General features: G+C 40.6%; 2 long non-coding RNA genes across 2 annotated transcripts; both read right to left on the bottom strand.

The window, feature by feature from the left end:
• Window positions 1-568: 568 nt before the first annotated feature.
• On the bottom strand, window positions 569-4,299 carry LOC112181356. The gene is made up of 4 exons (XR_002928815.2): window positions 4,174-4,299; window positions 3,427-3,500; window positions 1,569-2,269; window positions 569-899 (listed from the first exon to the last, which is right to left on the bottom strand). It is a non-coding gene; the product is annotated as an uncharacterized LOC112181356 (long non-coding RNA).
• Window positions 4,300-9,360: 5,061 nt separating this feature from the next.
• LOC112181355 lies at window positions 9,361-12,414 on the bottom strand. The gene is made up of 3 exons (XR_002928814.2): window positions 11,551-12,414; window positions 10,805-10,878; window positions 9,361-9,646 (listed from the first exon to the last, which is right to left on the bottom strand). It is a non-coding gene; the product is annotated as an uncharacterized LOC112181355 (long non-coding RNA).
• Window positions 12,415-12,653: the final 239 nt, after the last annotated feature.

The raw sequence follows: 12,653 nt of genomic DNA, 5'->3' as shown, positions 1-12,653 counted from the left end.
TGAGAAGCTTTTAGAGCAGTACGTTCCAAAGACATAATAAAACACAGTCAAGCATAAAATCACTCGGTTAAATCCATAGATTAGCTACCCTGTCAAAACAGAACAATTTATGGCTTGATGCATTACCCTCCCTCAGGCCAAGAGTCCCTTCACAGATTTTTCTAAAAATTTCACCACCATCTCATCGATGGCTTTGGAAATAATTTCCCCACCAAAAAAAGACGACCTTTTCACAAAAACTTTCAACTGCATGCAAGTCAATCGGAGACCGCAATCCCATCATTATTTTAACTGTTGACGGACAAAATCCTTAAAAAATGAACAAAAAAACACGACAACACTTTCCTAGTTATAATGACAGTAAAGTAAACAAGTTTCCCACTATGCATATGACATTTAAAGACAGTTTAAAAGACTAATTGTTCTCTTCGCACCAGTAGTCTTCTCAGAAAACATGGCTCACAAAGACGGACAGTTCTCATCATTCTTTGGTCTCATATGAGCTGTTGTTGGTGCCAGCAGCGGATTTTGATTTTTTCTTTCTCTGTGTCTGAACAACTGATTTGATTCTTTTCTCTTGGTCTGAACAGCAGATGCTGGTTCTGGTTCTGGTCGATGCCAGTCTGGACAATTTCGTGTCCAGTGGTCTCCTTCTTTACAACAAAGACCACAATACATGAGAGCAGAACGGCTAGAAGGTATTTCAGAGACATTACCATGCTTATCCACCATGGTTCCCAAAGAAATATAACCATGGCCCTTTGGTAAAGGAGGACTGTCAGTTAAACCTTCACCAGTTGCGCTACGGCCGCAGCCACGGTGGCTGTTGTCAGGAGCATTCGGTGCTTCTCCTTTGCTCCTAATTAATCCATGTTTTGCCAACAACTTCCGTGATGATGCTGACAATAAAACCAAAAAAAATAAGTAAGGAATATTTGATGAGCGTAATAGAAGAATGATTCCCAGAATTAGGATTCCTGAATTAACCTCGTCACTAGGTTGCAATGATTATTTATTGATAGCTGCAATACGAACAGTAATATATAGCAACTTTTATTTTGTAGATTTCTCTTTAACAATCACCGGAGGGGAGAATCAACCGATTTCTTTTTCATCGTATTGTTTATTTCTTGTAAAAATTTCACAAAATCAAACTAACTAAATAAACCAGTAAAACAATGAAAAATTTCATGCTCACACAACCTTCATGTATAAAATAATTCCTCTACGAGTTTTGCTAGAATTAATTTTTTTTTAAATTGTGTGTGTGTGTTTAACATCAAAGATATAGAAGCAAGCTTTGTTTTCAAGTTTGCGTTGACGACTCCACACATTGAATCTAACTACTCCGTGAGATGAGTTTCGTCGCTTATTACTATCGGTCAGGTTTTCCAAGGACAATTTGTAACCTAGGATTCCTACTCGACTTATCCCTAGGATTCCTTAGATTAGTAAATCAAAACCTAACTCAAGAGTCAAGCAAAAATTCAATCAAATACTGACAAAAAAAACAAAGCAAATTGCAGATTCTATTCCTCCAAACCCTAGAACAAAGATCAAAAGCATACATTCAAACTCGACATAGCGACCTTGCCGGATGAGGTGCTTGAGTTTAGTACGTAGAGTTTTCAGTTGGGCAGGGTTCAGGTCGAGATCGGATATTGGTTGCAGATAGACAATCATACTGGAGGCGTAGAGAGAGTTTGAAGATTTAGGATTCAGGGTTCAGAATTGGACAGTAGATAGGGTTTTAATTTATACACTCTAAATTAACGTTTACTGGGTCTCTGTTCTGGGCCTAGACCATCTAACTTTGGTGTAGTCGTCATCAATGATTCAATGGGCTCACTTTTGTTTTCGTTTTCTTCTGGGCCCCAATCGACAGTTTGAGAATTAATATTTAAAAGTGAGACATTAATTTTTTTTTTTTACCTTCCTATTATGTTTTACCATCCTAACAAGTTAAAGTTTATGGTTTCAGTGTCACGCCCCGAATTTTGAATAAACAATTCAAATCCGAAACATGAATAATAACTATTACAAACCAACGTCCTGAATTTTTTTCTCAAAAACAACCACACTTCACACCTCTCAATAATACAATAAACCACATTCTCAAGTTATTTATTACAGCACACTCTCACCAAATCAAATTGCAAGGCTCAAATGAGCTTAACTCACCTCACTATTACAATTGCTGTAAAATTATAACAAATGCTCTAACCCGCACGATCACCGCCCTGATTCTCCTGACCTACAGGATTACCCGCTACACAATATGAATCGTGTACCGGGAATGCAACAACACCAAACCCGGTAAGCCATGACAGCCCGTATGAGTAAATAAGAAAGAACTGTTGATTTTAATTCATATTTCTTTTAACTCAAGCAAAACAATCAACAATCACAACATCCACGAAGAAATCCACAATCCCCAAAATCAGTCACTAAAATCACCAACTCTTAATCACCAAGATTAATACGGAACTAGACTCACATCTTTCTTCTCAAAACCCCGAAAGCGTATTTATACAAATACGGTGACTGACAGACTAGAGCTCTACTGCATCGTAGCCCATCACCTGGCCTGGTTGTGGCATCCGATATAATTTGCATTCATCGTAGTTCATCAGCATAGAACGTCCGATACACATACTCAACTTAGCCCATCACCCAACAAGGGTTGTGGCATCACTTACACTCAACCAATCGTAGCCCATCATCCACCTAGTATTAGAGCATCCGATTCCCTCATACTGGTCACTATGTTGACCCTAAACTCAACCAATCGTAGCCCATCTTCCACCTAGTATTAGGGCATCCGATTCCCCCATGCTGGTCACTATGTTGACCCTAAACTCAACCAAAATCGAGTACAATAATATTCTTTCACACAATAGGATCAATAATTCCATGGTACGTACTATTATTGTGTAAATATGTACTCAAAATATAATTCAGCAAATCACCAATCCATTCTCACTCATATCATCACCCAATACCATGTCATCCATAAATTTCCAATATAATTTCACCAATCACTATCATCATAAATGAATATGATAAATCATGTATTCGATTCCACATCAAATAAATCATTATAAAATCACTTATCTCCATGTCATACCATTCCATATATAATCACACATCTCCATATCATATCATTCCATACATAATTACGTAAATATATATATACGTAATTATCCGCTCAGGGATAATCACTAATACCAACTATAGTTCAGGCATAAAAATCGTGAAATTCATTTTGTATAATTAAATCATTTTACTTACCTATGGACCGTAGTTGATCAAGTCCATATGATTTAAAACAAATATTTATTTCATAAATATTTTCACACAATTTCGACAAAATAGAATTATTAAAAGTATTCGGTTCGTAAAATGAAACACGTGAGGTTTACTCACCTCTAGTCCCGCTGCGTCTTCACTTCAACACAATACACACCGAAACCGCTCACCCAAGGAAGACCGTCAATCACCTAATCAAACATGACCTTAACTTAGCCAACCAACTCATAAATAAAAATAAAGACGATCCAACGGTCGGATCGAAATTATATGATGATCCAACGGTCGGATCCTCACGGATCGTCCATAGGATCATCCCCCAAAATTATCACGAAGATCCAACGGTCAGATCTTCCTAAATCGTCCTTATAAACATCTCCACAAAATTTCATGAAAATCCGACGGTCGGATTCTCACGAATCGCCTTCCAAAACCCTAATTCACAATTATACGAAGATCCAACGGTCGGATCTTCGCCCGTGACCTCACAAGGTCACTGGGACAGTCATACGATCAACATAACAAAACTACAAGTCCATCGGACGGTCCGATCTTCGAAAAACAATAATTGGATTATCGAAATCGATCGAAACCGCAAAAATTCATAATTAATCATACGATAACCAAAAATTATGAATTATATATGCAAACGATCGTATCGAAACGTAGAATCTAAAACTGTAAAGAAATCACATTTTTGACCCCCGGAGGTGGCCGGAAAAGGGACGCCGGAAAAGAGGCAGAGCCGCCGCCGACCACCGCCAATGGTGTCGGGGCCTGGCTACTCCTCTTCCTCTCATCAAGCTGAACAACTTTCATAACTAGCACGAAGTCTGAAAATTACCGGAAGGGGTCGAAAATTACCTTGAACAGTATGAATGTGGCCGGAAACTTTCCAGAAACCGGCGAGAATTTCCAGAAACCGGCGAGCTCAATTTTCGACGTAAAAACTTCAATTTCAGGCCTTAATTCCTTCTAGATAGTTAAGAACATCAAGTCGAACCCACTGGAAAAAGAATCAATCAAAACGATGCACTACAGCTCGAGATATCCCGATCGAAAGATTTTCGTTTCGGATCGAAAACCGACCGAGCTCCGACGAACGTGAAACCGGTCACTCCAGGTGCGATCCTTCTAGTATGATGATCAGCAAGTTGAGGCGAGTTCATGGAGCTAAGGATCGGAAGTTTTGGTGGCCGGAGCTAGGAGGAAAACGGGGTTGACCGTTTTTGCTTCAAGGCTCAACTCCTTTCACCGGGTTTTGAGGCTGTGCCGGCGGAAACAATCACGCCCGGAAGGCAGGCGGCGTCGAGGCGAAGGCAAGGGAGGTGATTTGGCGTCAAACGGTGGCCGGAGGGTGGAGAACTCGACCGGGAAAGCTTGCTCTGTTTTTCCTCCGGTTTCGGACGCAAGAGAGAGAGAAGAAAGCTCGGTTTCAAAAATTGGAGACCGAGTGATATTTTTGGAAAATGCCAGAAATAGAAGCTTTTATATTAAACTGGAAATACCTTCAAAAAATCATAACTAATTCATACGAACTCCGATTTTTGTGTTCCGCATATGCACGTGATCGTATCGACGAGCTCTACAACTTTCATGAAGGAAGTTTTCCCAAATTTGGTACATATAAAAAGTCAATTTTTGAGACGCCCCTAAATACGTACGATTTTGAAATAAAATCGATCGAACTACTTCCACACTTCTCCAAGCTTCGTACAATCTCCCATGACCTCGAAATCATTCTAAGATGTCCTCGGAAAATAATTTGGATTTTCGGGTATTACAATCTACCCTCCTTAAAGAAATTTCGCCCCGAAATTTAATCGTGAGTCCATTTCTTCGATTAAAGTTTTCTGTAAATTATACAGAACACTAACCAAGCACCCAACTTGATCACCACAATTCTTACTTCAACTACCACGCTTGACTATACTATCTCCAACTTTATCAAAACTATAGAAATCTAAAGAGATACGGTTCTATGTATAAAAATACATCCCCATAGCCACTAAATCAATTCAACACAATTTCAACAATACAACATTCTTTCGCACTCCACATTCACAAAATTACAACACACACAATTGCCTCAAGCAACACACACTCAATTCACCACGTGGTATTGCACAAAAAGCTATTTTCACACTAATCGTCACCTCGTACTGACATACAAGTACAGTGACCACTCTCACAAGGCAATGTGTGGAAAAACAACGCTGCACTAAATCAAGAATTTAAAGAAAAAAGATAATTAGACACCTTCGCAACGTCTTCTTATTCAATATGGGCCACTTGGGCCAAAGAAACCGAATCAACCACATTTCGAACCGGCCCAAACCCAATTGGGCCAAAAATTCGGCCCATAAACCTCCTACTCGGCTCGGCTCAGCCATACTGTTTGGCTGCAATCGGCTCGGCTACAGTATGAAGCTCTACATAATGTACGTATTCTGTACTGATCGTATATACATCCGTATATCGAGCATATACAAGATCCAAAAATATTTGTAAGAGGTAAGGTTCGAACTCCCGACCCTATACCCCAAGGCTTTGCTCCCAACCACTGAAGCAAGAGCTGCTTTCATTAATATATGCACATGTGTTATATTTATTATGTCAAAAGCGACATAAAAATAAATACAAGGGAATGCAAGGTTTCGAACCCTTGACCTGCTGCACAAAAACCTTGCTCCTAACCACTGGGGCACAAGCTGTGCTTAATATAATGTGTACAAATTTTATACTTATTATGTCATAACGAACATAATAAAAATAAATGAGAGGCGAGGTTCGAACCTCAGACCTCTTGTACACGAACTCTACACTCAACCACTCGAGCACAAGCTGCTCACGTTATTATCCATACTAATCCTTTTATTTAAACCAAGCGGTTTCAAACTGTTTCAACAAATCGGCCCAAAACACCCAAACTGTTGCAGAAATCCAGCCCAACGTATCCAAAACTGTTACAGCAATCTGGCCCAACTCATCCAAAACTGTTACAGAAATCCGGCCAAACTCATCCAAAACTGTTGCAGAATCCGGCCCAACATATCCACAACTGTTTCAGAAACTCGGCCCATCATGTCCAAAACTGTTTCAGAAACTCGGCCCATCATATCCAAAACTGTTTCTGAAACTCGGCCCATCATATTCAAAACTGTTTCTGAAACTCGGCCCATCATATTCAAAACTGTTTCTGAAACTCGGCCTATCAGGCTTCCACCCACAGCTACAGTGATGGCCTTGATCCGAGACAGGCCCAAGTACGGCCCACTTGCCACGGCTTATCCCTTCCGTGATTTACGGCAGTCAAATTTTACTTTCGGCTAAAGCTGTCTGCCACAGCGCCTCGAGATTCCCTCGGTCCCCTTACACGCTCTCCACGCGCCAACAGCTTTTCCGTGTTTTCGGGCAACTTTAATCCAACGCGTAGAATGAATTACAGAGATCGTCCATCCAACGGTGGAGATCTGCTCACCTCGTTCTATAAATAGGTGCATTCTGAGGGAGCGACTGTTCACTCCAAAGAAAAAGAATTTCATTCCGAGCTTTAGCCATTCTCTCTCAAACTCTTCAGCCTTCTCTTCTCAAATCTCCAATATTTCCTTCACCAATCTTCAATCATTCTCTCTCAGATCCTTTTCTTCCATCTGAAGACTCAACCTCTTCCTTCATCTGAGAACTTCAGATCCCCAACACCCCATCATCAACCTTAATCCCTTTAACAACAATCTCCCTCAAACATTCAACAACTTTAATCTTCTATTTTCACATCCCCTCAACCCATCACCATGGAATCACGAACTCTGCAACTAATGGAGCTTCAAACCCAACCACAAATGGAACTACAAGCCCAGCAACAAGTCGAGGATGGAGGAAACAACCAAGCAGCCGGGAGTAGTGCCAACACGCCTATCAGGCCGACTACTAACCGGTGGACTCCCACACCAGCTCAACTAAGAATCCTTCAGGGGCTCTACTATGACAAGGGTCACAAGTACCCAACTCCAGAGCAGATTCAAGAGATCTGTCTTCATCTGAAACCGTATGGGCAGATCGAGGACAAGAACGTCTTCTTTTGGTTCCAGAACCTCAAGGCTCGTGACAGGCAGAAGTTGAAGGAATTTCAGAAAGTTCGGGTTGGTGGATCTCTCGATCTGAATTTTGGATCCACAAGTTCTACTGATGATGGTAGGTCCATTGATCTACACTTTGGTTCCACTGGTTCAACTAGTGATGATGGATCAATCGATCTAACCCTTGGGTCACGTGTCAGCTATGGCGTTGACCCAAACTCCTTCTCACCCTTCAATGCTAATACCAGTACTATCTCTTTTGGCACAACAAGAGGACAATCTTTCATGGAACGTCGAGGAGGAGATCACCAGGAGGTCGAGACTCTTCCTCTGTTCCCCGTGCACGGTGAGGACGTCCTTGGTAACCCGAAAACTACTTCCGAGGAAGGTAGTGCATACGGTTACTATTCCGGTGGCTCAGGCGGTTACAACAGTGGCTCTCCTGTTTCTCTTGAGCTCAGCCTCAACCCATCTGGAGCTGCTGACCTAGCTTAGAATAGTGTAGTCCTCTGTTTGCTTATTTTTGTAATATAATTAAATCAATAAGATTGAATGCATGTCGTCTTTTCCTTTCAACAACCAACAACGACACCAAGGGTCGAACCTTGGCCACTCCTTGCTCTTTCAAAACCCTAGCCGACTCTGCCGCACGCGTCGTTCATAAAAAAGTATCACAAACAATCAATTCCAAACCCAACAATCAATTCAGTCACACAGTGGTCTAGCAAGCATCATTTGAGTCAAACCAAACACAAACAATTCCGTCGCTAGAATTAGGAATTAATAAAATTAAGCGCTTCCTGAGTTAACTAGGAAAACCCACATCCTTAGAGTTACACTTACAACACATATAAAATCTCAACTATTTCATCAATCAATTGCTTCAACAAAAACTTACCACTAGTTCCATTCCTACCAACAACCCTGATTTCAAAACAATTATAGTACTCAGAGACCACCCAAAAATATTGTCTCAATCACTCCAACCCAAAACTTCGAACTTTGGTTCCCCCACCTAAATCCCTGCCCCAACAACTTGTTGATAAGAGGAAAAGACACTCAAAACATTTTCCTCGAATCACATTTGGTAGCACAACTCAAAACTGTAGAATAGGTTTACTCTACCATCACTAGGGATAGGCGTAAATCAGTTAACCAATCGAATACGCAAGGAAAGTTCTAGGAGGCCAGTGTACAAAAGGCACAGCACTAGAAGGAACCAACTAACTTGTACTAAACACACTTGATAACTACCACAACAAACTCATCCCAACTGCTCATAGATTCCCAATCTCCGCTAATACTCAATCTCACACAAAATTAGCATAGCTACCTCAAAGCCACTTTAAACATATATCCCAAGTCAATCACTCAACTCCACTAAGACATCTCGATACTAAATAAGATATCAAATCCTTGATACGTACGTCATCATCTGTACGTCCACCTTAAGAAGGTAAAATTTTTACCAGTTTATACTCATAACCACACAAGGTACATGCCTAGGCCAACATCATGCCTTTAACCAAACACATCAACATCCAAAAGAACCTCACATCCATAAAACAATTTTCACTGACTCATCAGAGTTAAATCTAGAGGTTTCCATTCCCTAAAGATTACAACTCACGGCAACTGAACTTATTCTAATACGAACCTCCAAAACAACTTATGGTCCTAAGTACTACTCCTTCGAATATCTATTACCTAAGATGCATAGTATGATTGGCTAATACACGTATAACACTTAAAACACAGTATAAGTCAAATACAAGTCCATATTAACCAAGTCAATACTACAGGGAAGGTATTCACGTTGACCTAGCGGCCTAAACAACTCCCAACACTCACACATACCCAATGACTTAGCCAATACCGAAGAGCACACGATGGGATCCGCTGCAGACGGGCCATCACTCGGAAGGTATTGACACATCACCAAATATGTACCTTACGCTCTGATACCAAACTGTCACGCCCCGAATTTTGAATAAACAATTCAAATCCGAAACATGAATAATAACTATTACAAACCAACGTCCTGAATTTTTTTCTCAAAAACAACCACACTTCACACCTCTCAATAATACAATAAACCACATTCTCAAGTTATTTATTACAGCACACTCTCACCAAATCAAATTGCAAGGCTCAAATGAGCTTAACTCACCTCACTATTACAATTGCTGTAAAATTATAACAAATGCTCTAACCCGCACGATCACCGCCCTGATTCTCCTGACCTACAGGATTACCCGCTACACAATATGAATCGTGTACCGGGAATGCAACAACACCAAACCCGGTAAGCCATGACAGCCCGTATGAGTAAATAAGAAAAACTGTTGATTTTAATTCATATTTCTTTTAACTCAAGCAAAACAATCAACAATCACAACATCCACGAAGAAATCCACAATCCCCAAAATCAGTCACTAAAATCACCAACTCTTAATCACCAAAGATTAATACGGGAACTAGACTCACATCTTTCTTCTCAAAACCCCGAAAGCGTATTTATACAAATACGGTGACTGACAGACTAGAGCTCTACTGCATCGTAGCCCATCACCTGGCCTGGTTGTGGCATCCGATATAATTTGCATTCATCGTAGTTCATCAGCATAGAACGTCCGATACACATACTCAACTTAGCCCATCACCCAACAAGGGTTGTGGCATCACTTACACTCAACCAATCGTAGCCCATCATCCACCTAGTATTAGAGCATCCGATTCCCTCATACTGGTCACTATGTTGACCCTAAACTCAACCAATCGTAGCCCATCTTCCACCTAGTATTAGGGCATCCGATTCCCCCATGCTGGTCACTATGTTGACCCTAAACTCAACCAAAATCGAGTACAATAATATTCTTTCACACAATAGGATCAATAATTCCATGGTACGTACTATTATTGTGTAAATATGTACTCAAAATATAATTCAGCAAATCACCAATCCATTCTCACTCATATCATCACCCAATACCATGTCATCCATAAATTTCCAATATAATTTCACCAATCACTATCATCATAAATGAATATGATAAATCATGTATTCGATTCCACATCAAATAAATCATTATAAAATCACTTATCTCCATGTCATACCATTCCATATATAATCACACATCTCCATATCATATCATTCCATACATAATTACGTAAATATATATATACGTAATTATCCGCTCAGGGATAATCACTAATACCAACTATAGTTCAGGCATAAAAATCGTGAAATTCATTTTGTATAATTAAATCATTTTACTTACCTATGGACCGTAGTTGATCAAGTCCATATGATTTAAAACAAATATTTATTTCATAAATATTTTCACACAATTTCGACAAAATAGAATTATTAAAAGTATTCGGTTCGTAAAATGAAACACGTGAGGTTTACTCACCTCTAGTCCCGCTGCGTCTTCACTTCAACACAATACACACCGAAACCGCTCACCCAAGGAAGACCGTCAATCACCTAATCAAACATGACCTTAACTTAGCCAACCAACTCATAAATAAAAATAAAGACGATCCAACGGTCGGATCGAAATTATATGATGATCCAACGGTCGGATCCTCACGGATCGTCCATAGGATCATCCCCAAAATTATCACGAAGATCCAACGGTCAGATCTTCCTAAATCGTCCTTATAAACATCTCCACAAAATTTCATGAAAATCCGACGGTCGGATTCTCACGAATCGCCTTCCAAAACCCTAATTCACAATTATACGAAGATCCAACGGTCGGATCTTCGCCCGTGACCTCACAAGGTCACTGGGACAGTCATACGATCAACATAACAAAACTACAAGTCCATCGGACGGTCCGATCTTCGAAAAACAATAATTGGATTATCGAAATCGATCGAAACCGCAAAAATTCATAATTAATCATACGATAACCAAAAATTATGAATTATATATGCAAACGATCGTATCGAAACGTAGAATCTAAAACTGTAAAGAAATCACATTTTTGACCCCCGGAGGTGGCCGGAAAAGGGACGCCGGAAAAGAGGCAGAGCCGCCGCCGACCACCGCCAATGGTGTCGGGGCCTGGCTACTCCTCTTCCTCTCATCAAGCTGAACAACTTTCATAACTAGCACGAAGTCTGAAAATTACCGGAAGGGGTCGAAAATTACCTTGAACAGTATGAATGTGGCCGGAAACTTTCCAGAAACCGGCGAGAATTTCCAGAAACCGGCGAGCTCAATTTTCGACGTAAAAACTTCAATTTCAGGCCTTAATTCCTTCTAGATAGTTGTTAAGAACATCAAGTCGAACCCACTGGAAAAAGAATCAATCAAAACGATGCACTACAGCTCGAGATATCCCGATCGAAAGATTTTCGTTTCGGATCGAAAACCGACCGAGCTCCGACGAACGTGAAACCGGTCACTCCAGGTGCGATCCTTCTAGTATGATGATCAGCAAGTTGAGGCGAGTTCATGGAGCTAAGGATCGGAAGTTTTGGTGGCCGGAGCTAGGAGGAAAACGGGGTTGACCGTTTTTGCTTCAAGGTCTGCAACTCCGTTTCACCGGGTTTTGAGGCTGTGCCGGCGGAAACAATCACGCCCGGAAGGCAGGCGGCGTCGAGGCGAAGGCAAGGGAGGTGATTTGGCGTCAAACGGTGGCCGGAGGGTGGAGAACTCGACCGGGAAAGCTTGCTCTGTTTTTCCTCCGGTTTCGGACGCAAGAGAGAGAGAAGAAAGCTCGGTTTCAAAAATTGGAGACCGAGTGATATTTTTGGAAAATGCCAGAAATAGAAGCTTTTATATTAAACTGGAAATACCTTCAAAAAATCATAACTAATTCATACGAACTCCGATTTTTGTGTTCCGCATATGCACGTGATCGTATCGACGAGCTCTACAACTTTCATGAAGGAAGTTTTCCCAAATTTGGTACATATAAAAAGTCAATTTTTGAGACGCCCCTAAATACGTACGATTTTGAAATAAAATCGATCGAACTACTTCCACACTTCTCCAAGCTTCGTACAATCTCCCATGACCTCGAAATCATTCTAAGATGTCCTCGGAAAATAATTTGGATTTTCGGGGTATTACATTCAGATTTCCTGGTTTTAGATTTGCCTTATCTTACAAGGCATGTAGTTTTATACTTTCCTAGTTTAAGTGCCGAGTCCTATTAGAACAAGGGATATTGTTCTCTATAAATAATGGCCCTCTGGATCGTATCTTCTATTGAATTGGCTAGAGAAAAGTTCACAGTAAGATCCTGT

Source organism: Rosa chinensis, unplaced genomic scaffold (assembly GCF_002994745.2).
Source record: "Rosa chinensis cultivar Old Blush unplaced genomic scaffold, RchiOBHm-V2 RchiOBHmChr0c30, whole genome shotgun sequence".
NCBI classification, from domain to species: domain Eukaryota; kingdom Viridiplantae; phylum Streptophyta; class Magnoliopsida; order Rosales; family Rosaceae; genus Rosa; species Rosa chinensis.
Note: the sequence above shows the minus strand (reverse complement) of the source record. Positions and strands in the feature narration are given on the sequence as shown.